Source organism: Oncorhynchus clarkii, unplaced genomic scaffold (genome assembly GCF_045791955.1).
Source record: "Oncorhynchus clarkii lewisi isolate Uvic-CL-2024 unplaced genomic scaffold, UVic_Ocla_1.0 unplaced_contig_4922_pilon_pilon, whole genome shotgun sequence".
Taxonomy (NCBI): Eukaryota; Metazoa; Chordata; class Actinopteri; order Salmoniformes; family Salmonidae; genus Oncorhynchus; species Oncorhynchus clarkii.
This window is the reverse complement of record NW_027258138.1, coordinates 37474-56749: the sequence shown is the minus strand read 5'-3', so window position 1 is coordinate 56749 and position 19276 is coordinate 37474. Positions and strand designations below refer to the sequence as shown.

At 40.7% G+C, this 19276-nt stretch overlaps 15 non-coding genes and 3 pseudogenes across 15 annotated transcripts; all 18 read left to right on the top strand.

The window, feature by feature from the left end:
• The first annotated feature begins 315 nt into the window (after window positions 1-315).
• On the top strand, window positions 316-479 carry LOC139395787 (U1 spliceosomal RNA). Its single transcript, XR_011630586.1, has one exon. It is a non-coding gene; the product is annotated as a U1 spliceosomal RNA (small nuclear RNA).
• Window positions 480-1513: 1034 nt separating this feature from the next.
• On the top strand, window positions 1514-1677 carry LOC139395844 (U1 spliceosomal RNA). Its single transcript, XR_011630635.1, has one exon. It is a non-coding gene; the product is annotated as a U1 spliceosomal RNA (small nuclear RNA).
• A 1002-nt stretch (window positions 1678-2679) lies between these two features.
• Window positions 2680-2843, top strand: LOC139395830 (U1 spliceosomal RNA). The gene has a single exon (XR_011630621.1). It is a non-coding gene; the product is annotated as a U1 spliceosomal RNA (small nuclear RNA).
• Window positions 2844-3845: 1002 nt separating this feature from the next.
• Window positions 3846-4009, top strand: LOC139395829 (U1 spliceosomal RNA). The gene has a single exon (XR_011630620.1). It is a non-coding gene; the product is annotated as a U1 spliceosomal RNA (small nuclear RNA).
• A 1035-nt stretch (window positions 4010-5044) lies between these two features.
• Window positions 5045-5195, top strand: LOC139395794 (U1 spliceosomal RNA; annotated as a pseudogene).
• Window positions 5196-5683: 488 nt separating this feature from the next.
• LOC139395827 (U1 spliceosomal RNA) lies at window positions 5684-5847 on the top strand. Its single transcript, XR_011630618.1, has one exon. It is a non-coding gene; the product is annotated as a U1 spliceosomal RNA (small nuclear RNA).
• A 1002-nt stretch (window positions 5848-6849) lies between these two features.
• Window positions 6850-7013, top strand: LOC139395826 (U1 spliceosomal RNA). Its single transcript, XR_011630617.1, has one exon. It is a non-coding gene; the product is annotated as a U1 spliceosomal RNA (small nuclear RNA).
• A 1007-nt stretch (window positions 7014-8020) lies between these two features.
• Window positions 8021-8184, top strand: LOC139395835 (U1 spliceosomal RNA). The gene has a single exon (XR_011630626.1). It is a non-coding gene; the product is annotated as a U1 spliceosomal RNA (small nuclear RNA).
• Window positions 8185-9219: 1035 nt separating this feature from the next.
• Window positions 9220-9368, top strand: LOC139395792 (U1 spliceosomal RNA; annotated as a pseudogene).
• A 488-nt stretch (window positions 9369-9856) lies between these two features.
• Window positions 9857-10020, top strand: LOC139395825 (U1 spliceosomal RNA). The gene has a single exon (XR_011630616.1). It is a non-coding gene; the product is annotated as a U1 spliceosomal RNA (small nuclear RNA).
• A 1014-nt stretch (window positions 10021-11034) lies between these two features.
• On the top strand, window positions 11035-11185 carry LOC139395793 (U1 spliceosomal RNA; annotated as a pseudogene).
• A 488-nt stretch (window positions 11186-11673) lies between these two features.
• LOC139395824 (U1 spliceosomal RNA) lies at window positions 11674-11837 on the top strand. The gene has a single exon (XR_011630615.1). It is a non-coding gene; the product is annotated as a U1 spliceosomal RNA (small nuclear RNA).
• A 969-nt stretch (window positions 11838-12806) lies between these two features.
• Window positions 12807-12970, top strand: LOC139395837 (U1 spliceosomal RNA). The gene has a single exon (XR_011630628.1). It is a non-coding gene; the product is annotated as a U1 spliceosomal RNA (small nuclear RNA).
• Window positions 12971-13458: 488 nt separating this feature from the next.
• Window positions 13459-13622, top strand: LOC139395823 (U1 spliceosomal RNA). The gene has a single exon (XR_011630614.1). It is a non-coding gene; the product is annotated as a U1 spliceosomal RNA (small nuclear RNA).
• Window positions 13623-14658: 1036 nt separating this feature from the next.
• LOC139395822 (U1 spliceosomal RNA) lies at window positions 14659-14822 on the top strand. Its single transcript, XR_011630613.1, has one exon. It is a non-coding gene; the product is annotated as a U1 spliceosomal RNA (small nuclear RNA).
• Window positions 14823-15844: 1022 nt separating this feature from the next.
• LOC139395821 (U1 spliceosomal RNA) lies at window positions 15845-16008 on the top strand. The gene has a single exon (XR_011630612.1). It is a non-coding gene; the product is annotated as a U1 spliceosomal RNA (small nuclear RNA).
• A 968-nt stretch (window positions 16009-16976) lies between these two features.
• Window positions 16977-17140, top strand: LOC139395820 (U1 spliceosomal RNA). Its single transcript, XR_011630611.1, has one exon. It is a non-coding gene; the product is annotated as a U1 spliceosomal RNA (small nuclear RNA).
• Window positions 17141-18142: 1002 nt separating this feature from the next.
• LOC139395819 (U1 spliceosomal RNA) lies at window positions 18143-18306 on the top strand. The gene has a single exon (XR_011630610.1). It is a non-coding gene; the product is annotated as a U1 spliceosomal RNA (small nuclear RNA).
• Window positions 18307-19276: the final 970 nt, after the last annotated feature.

Below are 19276 nucleotides of genomic sequence, written 5' to 3'. Positions count from 1 at the left end.
CCGGAAGACACCACCACAAATATATTAGGCTACAGTTGTTCACCAATGAATGTGATTATGTAGACGGACATTTAGAAAACAAATTCAATGCATATATAATTTATACCGTGTTGCTTGATGGGAAAATAGTCGGTCCGTGATATAATATAGTAAAACAAAATGTATTGCTTTTTTTTCGCCTTGTCCGCAACTGTATTCGTAAACGTCATTAAACCCTGTTCAATATGATGTGGTATTATCAGTAGTAGAAGTGGTAACCGTGAGTCAAACACCTTTGTCCTGGAAGGAGTGCTCCTCTACCAACGTGTACAACTCATACTTACCTGGCAAGGGAGACACCGTGATCACGAAGGCGGTTCACCCAGTTCGAGGCTCAGCCATTGCACTCCGGCTGTGCTGACCCCTGCGAATTTCTCAAATGTGGAAATCTCGATTGCATAATTTCTGGTAGTGGGGGACTGCGTTCGCGCTCTCCCCTGATCTTGATGTTAAAAATAAGATAGGAATGTGTTAAATTCGGAGTTCTATTGAGTTTCGTGTTGAGAAGGAGATTTGAGACTATTTCCATTTTTTTTTACTTATCAGATGAATGACTGGGGTCTGTTTATAAGTCAACTAAGGCCTCAGAGATACATTTTGGTCTTCTGATAACCCGGATGTGTGCGATATGTTATTGTAGCACTGGTGATTATGCCTGTCATGTCCTGATAATGTCAAGGAAAAGGCCTACTTGTGAATGGATCATTTTGTGCCCTCATGACGTAATCTGGATTGAGGTCTTTTATTTGCTAGATTATTAAATCATTTATAGGACAGTTTGTCATTTAAGACCACAGTAAATGTCAACCATTACCATGCCACAGTCATTGCCCTGGTCAACCATTACCATGCCACAGACATTTCCCTGGTCAACCATTTCCATGACAACAGACATTTCCCTGGTCAACCATTACCATAACACAGACATTTCCCTGGTCAATCATTACCATGCCACAGACATTTCCCTGGTCAATCATTACCATTCCACAGACATTTCCCTGGTCAACCATTACCACGCCACAGACATGTCCCTGGTCCACTTATTTCCTGATAAAATCAGTCAATAAGATGGATTCTGTTGTTCCAAGATGCAGATCCATTCCACAGACATTTCTGCAGGTTTTTTTTTTGTTGCAGTGAGAATGTGAAGTGAGGTATTCTGCCAAATTGTATTTAGGCATATTAAAACACTTCAGTTTATTGCGATGAATGTGATTATGTAGACGGACATTTAGAAAACAAATTCAATGCATATATAATTTATACCGTGTTGCTTGATGGGAAAATAGTCGGTCCGTGATATAATATAGTAAAACAAAATGTATTGCTTTTTTTCGCCTTGTCCGCAACTGTATTCGTAAACGTCATTAAACCCTGTTCAATATGATGTGGTATTATCAGTAGTAGAAGTGGTAACCGTGAGTCAAACACCTTTGTCCTGGAAGGAGTGCTCCTCTACCAACGTGTACAACTCATACTTACCTGGCAAGGGAGACACCGTGATCACGAAGGCGGTTCACCCAGGGCGAGGCTCAGCCATTGCACTCCGGCTGTGCTGACCCCTGCGAATTTCTCAAATGTGGAAATCTCGATTGCATAATTTCTGCTAGTGGGGGACTGCTTTCGCGCTCTCCCCTGATCTTGATGTTAAAAATAAGCTAGGAATGTGTTAAATTCGGAGTTCTATTGAGTTTCGTGTTGAGAAGGAGATTTGAGACTATTTCCATTTTTTTTTACTTATCAGATGAATGACTGGGGTCTGTTTATAAGTCAACTAAGGCCTCAGAGATACATTTTGGTCTTCTGATAACCCGGATGTGTGCGATATGTTATTGTAGCACTGGTGATTATGCCTGTCATGTCCTGATAATGTCAAGGAAAAGGCCTACTTGTGAATGGATCATTTTGTGCCCTCATGACGTAATCTGGATTGAGGTCTTTTATTTGCTAGATTATTAAATCATTTATAGGACAGTTTGTCATTTAAGACCACAGTAAATGTCAACCATTACCATGCCACAGACATTTCCCTGGTCAACCATTTCCATGACAACAGACATTTCCCTGGTCAACCATTACCATAACACAGACATTTCCCTGGTCAATCATTACCATGCCACAGACATTTCCCTGGTCAATCATTACCATTCCACAGACATTTCCCTGGTCAACCATTACCACGCCACAGACATGTCCCTGGTCCACTTATTTCCTGATAAAATCAGTCAATAAGATGGATTCTGTTGTTCCAAGATGCAGATCCATTCCACAGACATTTCTGCAGGTTTTTTTTTTGTTGCAGTGAGAATGTGAAGTGAGGTATTCTGCCAAATTGTATTTAGGCATATTAAAACACTTCAGTTTATTGCGATGAATGTGATTATGTAGACGGACATTTAGAAAACAAATTCAATGCATATATAATTTATACCGTGTTGCTTGATGGGAAAATAGTCGGTCCGTGATATAATATAGTAAAACAAAATGTATTGCTTTTTTTTCGCCTTGTCCGCAACTGTATTCGTAAACGTCATTAAACCCTGTTCAATATGATGTGGTATTATCAGTAGTAGAAGTGGTAACCGTGAGTCAAACACCTTTGTCCTGGAAGGAGTGCTCCTCTACCAACGTGTACAACTCATACTTACCTGGCAAGGGAGACACCGTGATCACGAAGGCGGTTCACCCAGGGCGAGGCTCAGCCATTGCACTCCGGCTGTGCTGACCCCTGCGAATTTCTCAAATGTGGAAATCTCGATTGCATAATTTCTGGTAGTGGGGGACTGCGTTCGCGCTCTCCCCTGATCTTGATGTTAAAAATAAGCTAGGAATGTGTTAAATTCGGAGTTCTATTGAGTTTCGTGTTGAGAAGGAGATTTGAGACTATTTCCATTTTTTTTTACTTATCAGATGAATGACTGGGGTCTGTTTATAAGTCAACTAAGGCCTCAGAGATACATTTTGGTCTTCTGATAACCCGGATGTGTGCGATATGTTATTGTAGCACTGGTGATTATGCCTGTCATGTCCTGATAATGTCAAGGAAAAGGCCTACTTGTGAATGGATCATTTTGTGCCCTCATGACGTAATCTGGATTGAGGTCTTTTATTTGCTAGATTATTAAATCATTTATAGGACAGTTTGTCATTTAAGACCACAGTAAATGTCAACCATTACCATGCCACAGACATTTCCCTGGTCAACCATTTCCATGACAACAGACATTTCCCTGGTCAACCATTACCATAACACAGACATTTCCCTGGTCAATCATTACCATGCCACAGACATTTCCCTGGTCAATCATTACCATTCCACAGACATTTCCCTGGTCAACCATTACCACGCCACAGACATGTCCCTGGTCCACTTATTTCCTGATAAAATCAGTCAATAAGATGGATTCTGTTGTTCCAAGATGCAGATCCATTCCACAGACATTTCTGCAGGTTTTTTTTTTGTTGCAGTGAGAATGTGAAGTGAGGTATTCTGCCAAATTGTATTTAGGCATATTAAAACACTTCAGTTTATTGCGATGAATGTGATTATGTAGACGGACATTTAGAAAACAAATTCAATGCATATATAATTTATACCGTGTTGCTTGATGGGAAAATAGTCGGTCCGTGATATAATATAGTAAAACAAAATGTATTGCTTTTTTTTCGCCTTGTCCGCAACTGTATTCGTAAACGTCATTAAACCCTGTTCAATATGATGTGGTATTATCAGTAGTAGAAGTGGTAACCGTGAGTCAAACACCTTTGTCCTGGAAGGAGTGCTCCTCTACCAACGTGTACAACTCATACTTACCTGGCAAGGGAGACACCGTGATCACGAAGGCGGTTCACCCAGGGCGAGGCTCAGCCATTGCACTCCGGCTGTGCTGACCCCTGCGAATTTCTCAAATGTGGAAATCTCGATTGCATAATTTCTGGTAGTGGGGGACTGCGTTCGCGCTCTCCCCTGATCTTGATGTTAAAAATAAGCTAGGAATGTGTTAAATTCGGAGTTCTATTGAGTTTCGTGTTGAGAAGGAGATTTGAGACTATTTCCATTTTTTTTTACTTATCAGATGAATGACTGGGGTCTGTTTATAAGTCAACTAAGGCCTCAGAGATACATTTTGGTCTTCTGATAACCCGGATGTGTGCGATATGTTATTGTAGCACTGGTGATTATGCCTGTCATGTCCTGATAATGTCAAGGAAAAGGCCTACTTGTGAATGGATCATTTTGTGCCCTCATGACGTAATCTGGATTGAGGTCTTTTATTTGCTAGTTTATTAAATCATTTATAGGACAGTTTGTCATTTAAGACCACAGTAAATGTCAACCATTACCATGCCACAGTCATTGCCCTGGTCAACCATTACCATGCCACAGACATTTCCCTGGTCAACCATTTCCATGACAACAGACATTTCCCTGGTCAACCATTACCATAACACAGACATTTCCCTGGTCAATCATTACCATGCCACAGACATTTCCCTGGTCAATCATTACCATTCCACAGACATTTCCCTGGTCAACCATTACCACGCCACAGACATGTCCCTGGTCCACTTATTTCCTGATAAAATCAGTCAATAAGATGGATTCTGTTGTTCCAAGATGCAGATCCATTCCACAGACATTTCTGCAGGTTTTTTTTTTGTTGCAGTGAGAATGTGAAGTGAGGTATTCTGCCAAATTGTATTTAGGCATATTAAAACACTTCAGTTTATTGCGATGAATGTGATTATGTAGACGGACATTTAGAAAACAAATTCAATGCATATGTAATTTATACCGTGTTGCTTGATGGGAAAATAGTCGGTCCGTGATATAATATAGTAAAACAAAATGTATTGCTTTTTTTTCGCCTTGTCCGCAACTGTATTCGTAAACGTCATTAAACCCTGTTCAATATGATGTGGTATTATCAGTAGTAGAAGTGGTAACCGTGAGTCAAACACCTTTGTCCTGGAAGGAGTGCTCCTCTACCAACGTGTACAACTCATACTTACCTGGCAAGGGAGACACCGTGATCACGAAGGCGGTTCACCCAGGGCGAGGCTCAGCCATTGCACTCCGGCTGTGCTGACCCCTGCGAATTTCTCAAATGTGGAAATTTTCTGGTAGTGGGGGACTGCGTTCGCGCTCTCCCCTGATCTTGATGTTAAAAATAAGCTAGGAATGTGTTGAATTCGGAGTTCTATTGAGTTTCGTGTTGAGAAGGAGATTTGTCACTATTTCTATTTTTTTTTAATTATCAGATGAATGACTGGGGTCTGTTTATAAGTCAACTAAGGCCTCAGAGATACATTTTGGTCTTCTGATAACCCGGAAGACACCACCACAAATATATTAGGCTACAGTTGTTCACCAATGAATGTGATTATGTAGACGGACATTTAGACAACAAATGCAATGTATATAGAATTTCTACCGTGTTGCTTGATGGGAAAATAGTCGGTCCGTGATATAATATAGTAAAACAAAATGTATTGCTTTTTTTTCGCCTTGTCCGCAACTGTATTCGTAAACGTCATTAAACCCTGTTCAATATGATGTGGTATTATCAGTAGTAGAAGTGGTAACCGTGAGTCAAACACCTTTGTCCTGGAAGGAGTGCTCCTCTACCAACGTGTACAACTCATACTTACCTGGCAAGGGAGACACCGTGATCACGAAGGCGGTTCACCCAGGGCGAGGCTCAGCCATTGCACTCCGGCTGTGCTGACCCCTGCGAATTTCTCAAATGTGGAAATCTCGATTGCATAATTTCTGGTAGTGGGGGACTGCGTTCGCGCTCTCCCCTGATCTTGATATTAAAAATAAGCTAGGAATGTGTTAAATTCGGAGTTCTATTGAGTTTCGTGTTGAGAAGGAGATTTGAGACTATTTCCATTTTTTTTTACTTATCAGATGAATGACTGGGGTCTGTTTATAAGTCAACTAAGGCCTCAGAGATACATTTTGGTCTTCTGATAACCCGGATGTGTGCGATATGTTATTGTAGCACTGGTGATTATGCCTGTCATGTCCTGATAATGTCAAGGAAAAGGCCTACTTGTGAATGGATCATTTTGTGCCCTCATGACGTAATCTGGATTGAGGTCTTTTATTTGCTAGATTATTAAATCATTTATAGGACAGTTTGTCATTTAAGACCACAGTAAATGTCAACCATTACCATGCCACAGACATTTCCCTGGTCAACCATTTCCATGACAACAGACATTTCCCTGGTCAACCATTACCATAACACAGACATTTCCCTGGTCAATCATTACCATGCCACAGACATTTCCCTGGTCAATCATTACCATTCCACAGACATTTCCCTGGTCAACCATTACCACGCCACAGACATGTCCCTGGTCCACTTATTTCCTGATAAAATCAGTCAATAAGATGGATTCTGTTGTTCCAAGATGCAGATCCATTCCACAGACATTTCTGCAGGTTTTTTTTTTGTTGCAGTGAGAATGTGAAGTGAGGTATTCTGCCAAATTGTATTTAGGCATATTAAAACACTTCAGTTTATTGCGATGAATGTGATTATGTAGACGGACATTTAGAAAACAAATTCAATGCATATATAATTTATACCGTGTTGCTTGATGGGAAAATAGTCGGTCCGTGATATAATATAGTAAAACAAAATGTATTGCTTTTTTTTCGCCTTGTCCGCAACTGTATTCGTAAACGTCATTAAACCCTGTTCAATATGATGTGGTATTATCAGTAGTAGAAGTGGTAACCGTGAGTCAAACACCTTTGTCCTGGAAGGAGTGCTCCTCTACCAACGTGTACAACTCATACTTACCTGGCAAGGGAGACACCGTGATCACGAAGGCGGTTCACCCAGGGCGAGGCTCAGCCATTGCACTCCGGCTGTGCTGACCCCTGCGAATTTCTCAAATGTGGAAATCTCGATTGCATAATTTCTGGTAGTGGGGGACTGCGTTCGCGCTCTCCCCTGATCTTGATGTTAAAAATAAGCTAGGAATGTGTTAAATTCGGAGTTCTATTGAGTTTCGTGTTGAGAAGGAGATTTGAGACTATTTCCATTTTTTTTTACTTATCAGATGAATGACTGGGGTCTGTTTATAAGTCAACTAAGGCCTCAGAGATACATTTTGGTCTTCTGATAACCCGGTGGTCTTCTGTGCGATATGTTATTGTAGCACTGGTGATTATGCCTGTCATGTCCTGATAATGTCAAGGAAAAGGCCTACTTGTGAATGGATCATTTTGTGCCCTCATGACGTAATCTGGATTGAGGTCTTTTATTTGCTAGATTATTAAATCATTTATAGGACAGTTTGTCATTTAAGACCACAGTAAATGTCAACCATTACCATGCCACAGACATTTCCCTGGTCAACCATTTCCATGACAACAGACATTTCCCTGGTCAACCATTACCATAACACAGACATTTCCCTGGTCAATCATTACCATGCCACAGACATTTCCCTGGTCAATCATTACCATTCCACAGACATTTCCCTGGTCAACCATTACCACGCCACAGACATGTCCCTGGTCCACTTATTTCCTGATAAAATCAGTCAATAAGATGGATTCTGTTGTTCCAAGATGCAGATCCATTCCACAGACATTTCTGCAGGTTTTTTTTTTGTTGCAGTGAGAATGTGAAGTGAGGTATTCTGCCAAATTGTATTTAGGCATATTAAAACACTTCAGTTTATTGCGATGAATGTGATTATGTAGACGGACATTTAGAAAACAAATTCAATGCATATATAATTTATACCGTGTTGCTTGATGGGAAAATAGTCGGTCCGTGATATAATATAGTAAAACAAAATGTATTGCTTTTTTTTCGCCTTGTCCGCAACTGTATTCGTAAACGTCATTAAACCCTGTTCAATATGATGTGGTATTATCAGTAGTAGAAGTGGTAACCGTGAGTCAAACACCTTTGTCCTGGAAGGAGTGCTCCTCTACCAACGTGTACAACTCATACTTACCTGGCAAGGGAGACACCGTGATCACGAAGGCGGTTCACCCAGGGCGAGGCTCAGCCATTGCACTCCGGCTGTGCTGACCCCTGCGAATTTCTCAAATGTGGAAATCTTGATTGCATAATTTCTGGTAGTGGGGGACTGCGTTCGCGCTCTCCCCTGATCTTGATGTTAAAAATAAGCTAGGAATGTGTTAAATTCGGAGTTCTATTGAGTTTCGTGTTGAGAAGGAGATTTGAGACTATTTCCATTTTTTTTTACTTATCAGATGAATGACTGGGGTCTGTTTATAAGTCAACTAAGGCCTCAGAGATACATTTTGGTCTTCTGATAACCCGGATGTGTGCGATATGTTATTGTAGCACTGGTGATTATGCCTGTCATGTCCTGATAATGTCAAGGAAAAGGCCTACTTGTGAATGGATCATTTTGTGCCCTCATGACGTAATCTGGATTGAGGTCTTTTATTTGCTAGTTTATTAAATCATTTATAGGACAGTTTGTCATTTAAGACCACAGTAAATGTCAACCATTACCATGCCACAGTCATTGCCCTGGTCAACCATTACCATGCCACAGACATTTCCCTGGTCAACCATTTCCATGACAACAGACATTTCCCTGGTCAACCATTACCATAACACAGACATTTCCCTGGTCAATCATTACCATGCCACAGACATTTCCCTGGTCAATCATTACCATTCCACAGACATTTCCCTGGTCAACCATTACCACGCCACAGACATGTCCCTGGTCCACTTATTTCCTGATAAAATCAGTCAATAAGATGGATTCTGTTGTTCCAAGATGCAGATCCATTCCACAGACATTTCTGCAGGTTTTTTTTTTGTTGCAGTGAGAATGTGAAGTGAGGTATTCTGCCAAATTGTATTTAGGCATATTAAAACACTTCAGTTTATTGCGATGAATGTGATTATGTAGACGGACATTTAGAAAACAAATTCAATGCATATATAATTTATACCGTGTTGCTTGATGGGAAAATAGTCGGTCCGTGATATAATATAGTAAAACAAAATGTATTGCTTTTTTTTCGCCTTGTCCGCAACTGTATTCGTAAACGTCATTAAACCCTGTTCAATATGATGTGGTATTATCAGTAGTAGAAGTGGTAACCGTGAGTCAAACACCTTTGTCCTGGAAGGAGTGCTCCTCTACCAACGTGTACAACTCATACTTACCTGGCAAGGGAGACACCGTGATCACGAAGGCGGTTCACCCAGGGCGAGGCTCAGCCATTGCACTCCGGCTGTGCTGACCCCTGCGAATTTCTCAAATGTGGAATTTCTGGTAGTGGGGGACTGCGTTCGCGCTCTCCCCTGATCTTGATGTTAAAAATAAGCTAGGAATGTGTTAAATTCGGAGTTCTATTGAGTTTCGTGTTGAGAAGGAGATTTGTCACTATTTCCATTTTTTTTTAATTATCAGATGAATGACTGGGGTCTGTTTATAAGTCAACTAAGGCCTCAGAGATACATTTTGGTCTTCTGATAACCCGGAAGACACCACCACAAATATATTAGGCTACAGTTGTTCACCAATGAATGTGATTATGTAGACGGACATTTAGACAACAAATGCAATGCATATATAATTTATACCGTGTTGCTTGATGGGAAAATAGTCGGTCCGTGATATAATATAGTAAAACAAAATGTATTGCTTTTTTTTCGCCTTGTCCGCAACTGTATTCGTAAACGTCATTAAACCCTGTTCAATATGATGTGGTATTATCAGTAGTAGAAGTGGTAACCGTGAGTCAAACACCTTTGTCCTGGAAGGAGTGCTCCTCTACCAACGTGTACAACTCATACTTACCTGGCAAGGGAGACACCGTGATCACGAAGGCGGTTCACCCAGGGCGAGGCTCAGCCATTGCACTCCGGCTGTGCTGACCCCTGCGAATTTCTCAAATGTGGAAATCTCGATTGCATAATTTCTGGTAGTGGGGGACTGCGTTCGCGCTCTCCCCTGATCTTGATGTTAAAAATAAGCTAGGAATGTGTTAAATTCGGAGTTCTATTGAGTTTCGTGTTGAGAAGGAGATTTGAGACTATTTCCATTTTTTTTTACTTATCAGATGAATGACTGGGGTCTGTTTATAAGTCAACTAAGGCCTCAGAGATACATTTTGGTCTTCTGATAACCCGGATGTGTGCGATATGTTATTGTAGCACTGGTGATTATGCCTGTCATGTCCTGATAATGTCAAGGAAAAGGCCTACTTGTGAATGGATCATTTTGTGCCCTCATGACGTAATCTGGATTGAGGTCTTTTATTTGCTAGATTATTAAATCATTTATAGGACAGTTTGTCATTTAAGACCACAGTAAATGTCAACCATTACCATGCCACAGTCATTGCATTTGCCCTTTCCCTGGTCAACCATTTCCATGACAACAGACATTTCCCTGGTCAACCATTACCATAACACAGACATTTCCCTGGTCAATCATTACCATGCCACAGACATTTCCCTGGTCAATCATTACCATTCCACAGACATTTCCCTGGTCAACCATTACCACGCCACAGACATGTCCCTGGTCCACTTATTTCCTGATAAAATCAGTCAATAAGATGGATTCTGTTGTTCCAAGATGCAGATCCATTCCACAGACATTTCTGCAGGTTTTTTTTTTGTTGCAGTGAGAATGTGAAGTGAGGTATTCTGCCAAATTGTATTTAGGCATATTAAAACACTTCAGTTTATTGCGATGAATGTGATTATGTAGACGGACATTTAGAAAACAAATTCAATGCATATATAATTTATACCGTGTTGCTTGATGGGAAAATAGTCGGTCCGTGATATAATATAGTAAAACAAAATGTATTGCTTTTTTTTCGCCTTGTCCGCAACTGTATTCGTAAACGTCATTAAACCCTGTTCAATATGATGTGGTATTATCAGTAGTAGAAGTGGTAACCGTGAGTCAAACACCTTTGTCCTGGAAGGAGTGCTCCTCTACCAACGTGTACAACTCATACTTACCTGGCAAGGGAGACACCGTGATCACGAAGGCGGTTCACCCAGGGCGAGGCTCAGCCATTGCACTCCGGCTGTGCTGACCCCTGCGAATTTCTCAAATGTGGAAATTTTCTGGTAGTGGGGGACTGCGTTCGCGCTCTCCCCTGATCTTGATGTTAAAAATAAGCTAGGAATGTGTTGAATTCGGAGTTCTATTGAGTTTCGTGTTGAGAAGGAGATTTGTCACTATTTCCATTTTTTTTTAATTATCAGATGAATGACTGGGGTCTGTTTATAAGTCAACTAAGGCCTCAGAGATACATTTTGGTCTTCTGATAACCCGGAAGACACCACCACAAATATATTAGGCTACAGTTGTTCACCAATGAATGTGATTATGTAGACGGACATTTAGACAACAAATGCAATGTATATAGAATTTCTACCGTGTTGCTTGATGGGAAAATAGTCGGTCCGTGATATAATATAGTAAAACAAAATGTATTGCTTTTTTTTCGCCTTGTCCGCAACTGTATTCGTAAACGTCATTAAACCCTGTTCAATATGATGTGGTATTATCAGTAGTAGAAGTGGTAACCGTGAGTCAAACACCTTTGTCCTGGAAGGAGTGCTCCTCTACCAACGTGTACAACTCATACTTACCTGGCAAGGGAGACACCGTGATCACGAAGGCGGTTCACCCAGGGCGAGGCTCAGCCATTGCACTCCGGCTGTGCTGACCCCTGCGAATTTCTCAAATGTGGAAATCTCGATTGCATAATTTCTGGTAGTGGGGGACTGCGTTCGCGCTCTCCCCTGATCTTGATGTTAAAAATAAGCTAGGAATGTGTTAAATTCGGAGTTCTATTGAGTTTCGTGTTGAGAAGGAGATTTGTCACTATTTCCATTTTTTTTAAATTATCAGATGAATGACTGGGGTCTGTTTATAAGTCAACTAAGGCCTCAGAGATACATTTTGGTCTTCTGATAACCCGGATGTGTGCGATATGTTATTGTAGCACTGGTGATTATGCCTGTCATGTCCTGATAATGTCAAGGAAAAGGCCTACTTGTGAATGGATCATTTTGTGCCCTCATGACGTAATCTGGATTGAGGTCTTTTATTTGCTAGATTATTAAATCATTTATAGGACAGTTTGTCATTTAAGACCACAGTAAATGTCAACCATTACCATGCCACAGTCATTGCCCTGGTCAACCATTACCATGCCACAGACATTTCCCTGGTCAACCATTTCCATGACAACAGACATTTCCCTGGTCAACCATTACCATAACACAGACATTTCCCTGGTCAACCATTACCACGCCACAGACATGTCCCTGGTCCACTTATTTCCTGATAAAATCAGTCAATAAGATGGATTCTGTTGTTCCAAGATGCAGATCCATTCCACAGACATTTCTGCAGGTTTTTTTTTTGTTGCAGTGAGAATGTGAAGTGAGGTATTCTGCCAAATTGTATTTAGGCATATTAAAACACTTCAGTTTATTGCGATGAATGTGATTATGTAGACGGACATTTAGAAAACAAATTCAATGCATATATAATTTATACCGTGTTGCTTGATGGGAAAATAGTCGGTCCGTGATATAATATAGTAAAACAAAATGTATTGCTTTTTTTTCGCCTTGTCCGCAACTGTATTCGTAAACGTCATTAAACCCTGTTCAATATGATGTGGTATTATCAGTAGTAGAAGTGGTAACCGTGAGTCAAACACCTTTGTCCTGGAAGGAGTGCTCCTCTACCAACGTGTACAACTCATACTTACCTGGCAAGGGAGACACCGTGATCACGAAGGCGGTTCACCCAGGGCGAGGCTCAGCCATTGCACTCCGGCTGTGCTGACCCCTGCGAATTTCTCAAATGTGGAAATCTCGATTGCAAAATTTCTGGTAGTGGGGGACTGCGTTCGCGCTCTCCCTTGATCTTGATGTTAAAAATAAGCTAGGAATGTGTTAAATTCGGAGTTCTATTGAGTTTCGTGTTGAGAAGGAGATTTGTCACTATTTCCATTTTTTTTAAATTATCAGATGAATGACTGGGGTCTGTTTATAAGTCAACTAAGGCCTCAGAGATACATTTTGGTCTTCTGATAACCCGGAAGACACCACCACAAATATATTAGGCTACAGTTGTTCACCAATGAATGTGATTATGTAGACGGACATTTAGAAAACAAATTCAATGCATATATAATTTATACCGTGTTGCTTGATGGGAAAATAGTCGGTCCGTGATATAATATAGTAAAACAAAATGTATTGCTTTTTTTTCGCCTTGTCCGCAACTGTATTCGTAAACGTCATTAAACCCTGTTCAATATGATGTGGTATTATCAGTAGTAGAAGTGGTAACCGTGAGTCAAACACCTTTGTCCTGGAAGGAGTGCTCCTCTACCAACGTGTACAACTCATACTTACCTGGCAAGGGAGACACCGTGATCACGAAGGCGGTTCACCCAGGGCGAGGCTCAGCCATTGCACTCCGGCTGTGCTGACCCCTGCGAATTTCTCAAATGTGGAAATCTCGATTGCATAATTTCTGGTAGTGGGGGACTGCGTTCGCGCTCTCCCCTGATCTTGATGTTAAAAATAAGCTAGGAATGTGTTAAATTCGGAGTTCTATTGAGTTTCGTGTTGAGAAGGAGATTTGAGACTATTTCCATTTTTTTTTACTTATCAGATGAATGACTGGGGTCTGTTTATAAGTCAACTAAGGCCTCAGAGATACATTTTGGTCTTCTGATAACCCGGATGTGTGCGATATGTTATTGTAGCACTGGTGATTATGCCTGTCATGTCCTGATAATGTCAAGGAAAAGGCCTACTTGTGAATGGATCATTTTGTGCCCTCATGACGTAATCTGGATTGAGGTCTTTTATTTGCTAGATTATTAAATCATTTATAGGACAGTTTGTCATTTAAGACCACAGTAAATGTCAACCATTACCATGCCACAGTCATTGCCCTGGTCAACCATTACCATGCCACAGACATTTCCCTGGTCAACCATTTCCATGACAACAGACATTTCCCTGGTCAACCATTACCATAACACAGACATTTCCCTGGTCAATCATTACCATGCCACAGACATTTCCCTGGTCAATCATTACCATTCCACAGACATTTCCCTGGTCAACCATTACCACGCCACAGACATGTCCCTGGTCCACTTATTTCCTGATAAAATCAGTCAATAAGATGGATTCTGTTGTTCCAAGATGCAGATCCATTCCACAGACATTTCTGCAGGTTTTTTTTTTTGTTGCAGTGAGAATGTGAAGTGAGGTATTCTGCCAAATTGTATTTAGGCATATTAAAACACTTCAGTTTATTGCGATGAATGTGATTATGTAGACGGACATTTAGAAAACAAATTCAATGCATATATAATTTATACCGTGTTGCTTGATGGGAAAATAGTCGGTCCGTGATATAATATAGTAAAACAAAATGTATTGCTTTTTTTTCGCCTTGTCCGCAACTGTATTCGTAAACGTCATTAAACCCTGTTCAATATGATGTGGTATTATCAGTAGTAGAAGTGGTAACCGTGAGTCAAACACCTTTGTCCTGGAAGGAGTGCTCCTCTACCAACGTGTACAACTCATACTTACCTGGCAAGGGAGACACCGTGATCACGAAGGCGGTTCACCCAGGGCGAGGCTCAGCCATTGCACTCCGGCTGTGCTGACCCCTGCGAATTTCTCAAATGTGGAAATCTCGATTGCATAATTTCTGGTAGTGGGGGACTGCGTTCGCGCTCTCCCCTGATCTTGATGTTAAAAATAAGCTAGGAATGTGTTAAATTCGGAGTTCTATTGAGTTTCGTGTTGAGAAGGAGATTTGAGACTATTTCCATTTTTTTTTACTTATCAGATGAATGACTGGGGTCTGTTTATAAGTCAACTAAGGCCTCAGAGATACATTTTGGTCTTCTGATAACCCGGATGTGTGCGATATGTTATTGTAGCACTGGTGATTATGCCTGTCATGTCCTGATAATGTCAAGGAAAAGGCCTACTTGTGAATGGATCATTTTGTGCCCTCATGACGTAATCTGGATTGAGGTCTTTTATTTGCTAGATTATTAAATCATTTATAGGACAGTTTGTCATTTAAGACCACAGTAAATGTCAACCATTACCATGCCACAGTCATTGCCCTGGTCAACCATTACCATGCCACAGACATTGCCCTGGTCAACCATTACCATGCCACAGACATTTCCCTGGTCAACCATTTCCATGACAACAGACATTTCCCTGGTCAATCAGACATTTCCCTGGTCAATCATTACCATTCCACAGACATTTCCCTGGTCAACCATTACCACGCCACAGACATGTCCCTGGTCCACTTATTTCCTGATAAAATCAGTCAATAAGATGGATTCTGTTGTTCCAAGATGCAGATCCATTCCACAGACATTTCTGCAGGTTTTTTTTTTGTTGCAGTGAGAATGTGAAGTGAGGTATTCTGCCAAATTGTATTTAGGCATATTAAAACACTTCAGTTTATTGCGATGAATGTGATTATGTAGACGGACATTTAGAAAACAAATTCAATGCATATATAATTTATACCGTGTTGCTTGATGGGAAAATAGTCGGTCCGTGATATAATATAGTAAAACAAAATGTATTGCTTTTTTTTCGCCTTGTCCGCAACTGTATTCGTAAACGTCATTAAACCCTGTTCAATATGATGTGGTATTATCAGTAGTAGAAGTGGTAACCGTGAGTCAAACACCTTTGTCCTGGAAGGAGTGCTCCTCTACCAACGTGTACAACTCATACTTACCTGGCAAGGGAGACACCGTGATCACGAAGGCGGTTCACCCAGGGCGAGGCTCAGCCATTGCACTCCGGCTGTGCTGACCCCTGCGAATTTCTCAAATGTGGAAATCTCGATTGCATAATTTCTGGTAGTGGGGGACTGCGTTCGCGCTCTCCCCTGATCTTGATGTTAAAAATAAGCTAGGAATGTGTTAAATTCGGAGTTCTATTGAGTTTCGTGTTGAGAAGGAGATTTGTCACTATTTCCATTTTTTTTAAATTATCAGATGAATGACTGGGGTCTGTTTATAAGTCAACTAAGGCCTCAGAGATACATTTTGGTCTTCTGATAACCCGGATGTGTGCGATATGTTATTGTAGCACTGGTGATTATGCCTGTCATGTCCTGATAATGTCAAGGAAAAGGCCTACTTGTGAATGGGTCATTTTGTGCCCTCATGACGTAATCTGGATTGAGGTCTTTTATTTGCTAGATTATTAAATCATTTATAGGACAGTTTGTCATTTAAGACCACAGTAAATGTCAACCATTACCATGCCACAGTCATTGCCCTGGTCAACCAATACCATGCCACAGACATTTCCCTGGTCAACCATTACCATAACACAGACATTTCCCTGGTCAATCATTACCATTCCACAGACATTTCCCTGGTCAACCATTACCACGCCACAGACATGTCCCTGGTCCACTTATTTCCTGATAAAATCAGTCAATAAGATGGATTCTGTTGTTCCAAGATGCAGATCCATTCCACAGACATTTCTGCAGGTTTTTTTTTTGTTGCAGTGAGAATGTGAAGTGAGGTATTCTGCCAAATTGTATTTAGGCATATTAAAACACTTCAGTTTATTGCGATGAATGTGATTATGTAGACGGACATTTAGAAAACAAATTCAATGCATATATAATTTATACCGTGTTGCTTGATGGGAAAATAGTCGGTCCGTGATATAATATAGTAAAACAAAATGTATTGCTTTTTTTTCGCCTTGTCCGCAACTGTATTCGTAAACGTCATTAAACCCTGTTCAATATGATGTGGTATTATCAGTAGTAGAAGTGGTAACCGTGAGTCAAACACCTTTGTCCTGGAAGGAGTGCTCCTCTACCAACGTGTACAACTCATACTTACCTGGCAAGGGAGACACCGTGATCACGAAGGCGGTTCACCCAGGGCGAGGCTCAGCCATTGCACTCCGGCTGTGCTGACCCCTGCGAATTTCTCAAATGTGGAAATCTCGATTGCATAATTTCTGGTAGTGGGGGACTGCGTTCGCGCTCTCCCCTGATCTTGATGTTAAAAATAAGCTAGGAATGTGTTAAATTCGGAGTTCTATTGAGTTTCGTGTTGAGAAGGAGATTTGAGACTATTTCCATTTTTTTTTACTTATCAGATGAATGACTGGGGTCTGTTTATAAGTCAACTAAGGCCTCAGAGATACATTTTGGTCTTCTGATAACCCGGATGTGTGCGATATGTTATTGTAGCACTGGTGATTATGCCTGTCATGTCCTGATAATGTCAAGGAAAAGGCCTACTTGTGAATGGATCATTTTGTGCCCTCATGACGTAATCTGGATTGAGGTCTTTTATTTGCTAGATTATTAAATCATTTATAGGACAGTTTGTCATTTAAGACCACAGTAAATGTCAACCATTACCATGCCACAGACATTTCCCTGGTCAACCATTTCCATGACAACAGACATTTCCCTGGTCAACCATTACCATAACACAGACATTTCCCTGGTCAATCATTACCATGCCACAGACATTTCCCTGGTCAATCATTACCATTCCACAGACATTTCCCTGGTCAACCATTACCACGCCACAGACATGTCCCTGGTCCACTTATTTCCTGATAAAATCAGTCAATAAGATGGATTCTGTTGTTCCAAGATGCAGATCCATTCCACAGACATTTCTGCAGGTTTTTTTTTTGTTGCAGTGAGAATGTGAAGTGAGGTATTCTGCCAAATTGTATTTAGGCATATTAAAACACTTCAGTTTATTGCGATGAATGTGATTATGTAGACGGACATTTAGAAAACAAATTCAATGCATATATAATTTATACCGTGTTGCTTGATGGGAAAATAGTCGGTCCGTGATATAATATAGTAAAACAAAATGTATTGCTTTTTTTTCGCCTTGTCCGCAACTGTATTCGTAAACGTCATTAAACCCTGTTCAATATGATGTGGTATTATCAGTAGTAGAAGTGGTAACCGTGAGTCAAACACCTTTGTCCTGGAAGGAGTGCTCCTCTACCAACGTGTACAACTCATACTTACCTGGCAAGGGAGACACCGTGATCACGAAGGCGGTTCACCCAGGGCGAGGCTCAGCCATTGCACTCCGGCTGTGCTGACCCCTGCGAATTTCTCAAATGTGGAAATCTCGATTGCATAATTTCTGGTAGTGGGGGACTGCGTTCGCGCTCTCCCCTGATCTTGATGTTAAAAATAAGCTAGGAATGTGTTAAATTCGGAGTTCTATTGAGTTTCGTGTTGAGAAGGAGATTTGAGACTATTTCCATTTTTTTTTACTTATCAGATGAATGACTGGGGTCTGTTTATAAGTCAACTAAGGCCTCAGAGATACATTTTGGTCTTCTGATAACCCGGATGTGTGCGATATGTTATTGTAGCACTGGTGATTATGCCTGTCATGTCCTGATAATGTCAAGGAAAAGGCCTACTTGTGAATGGATCATTTTGTGCCCTCATGACGTAATCTGGATTGAGGTCTTTTATTTGCTAGATTATTAAATCATTTATAGGACAGTTTGTCATTTAAGACCACAGTAAATGTCAACCATTACCATGCCACAGTCATTGCCCTGGTCAACCATTACCATGCCACAGACATTTCCCTGGTCAACCATTACCATAACACAGACATTTCCCTGGTCAATCATTACCATGCCACAGACATTTCCCTGGTCAATCATTACCATTCCACAGACATTTCCCTGGTCAACCATTACCACGCCACAGACATGTCCCTGGTCCACTTATTTCCTGATAAAATCAGTCAATAAGATGGATTCTGTTGTTCCAAGATGCAGATCCATTCCACAGACATTTCTGCAGGTTTTTTTTTTGTTGCAGTGAGAATGTGAAGTGAGGTATTCTGCCAAATTGTATTTAGGCATATTAAAACACTTCAGTTTATTGCGATGAATGTGATTATGTAGACGGACATTTAGAAAACAAATTCAATGCATATATAATTTATACCGTGTTGCTTGATGGGAAAATAGTCGGTCCGTGATATAATATAGTAAAACAAAATGTATTGCTTTTTTTTCGCCTTGTCCGCAACTGTATTCGTAAACGTCATTAAACCCTGTTCAATATGATGTGGTATTATCAGTAGTAGAAGTGGTAACCGTGAGTCAAACACCTTTGTCCTGGA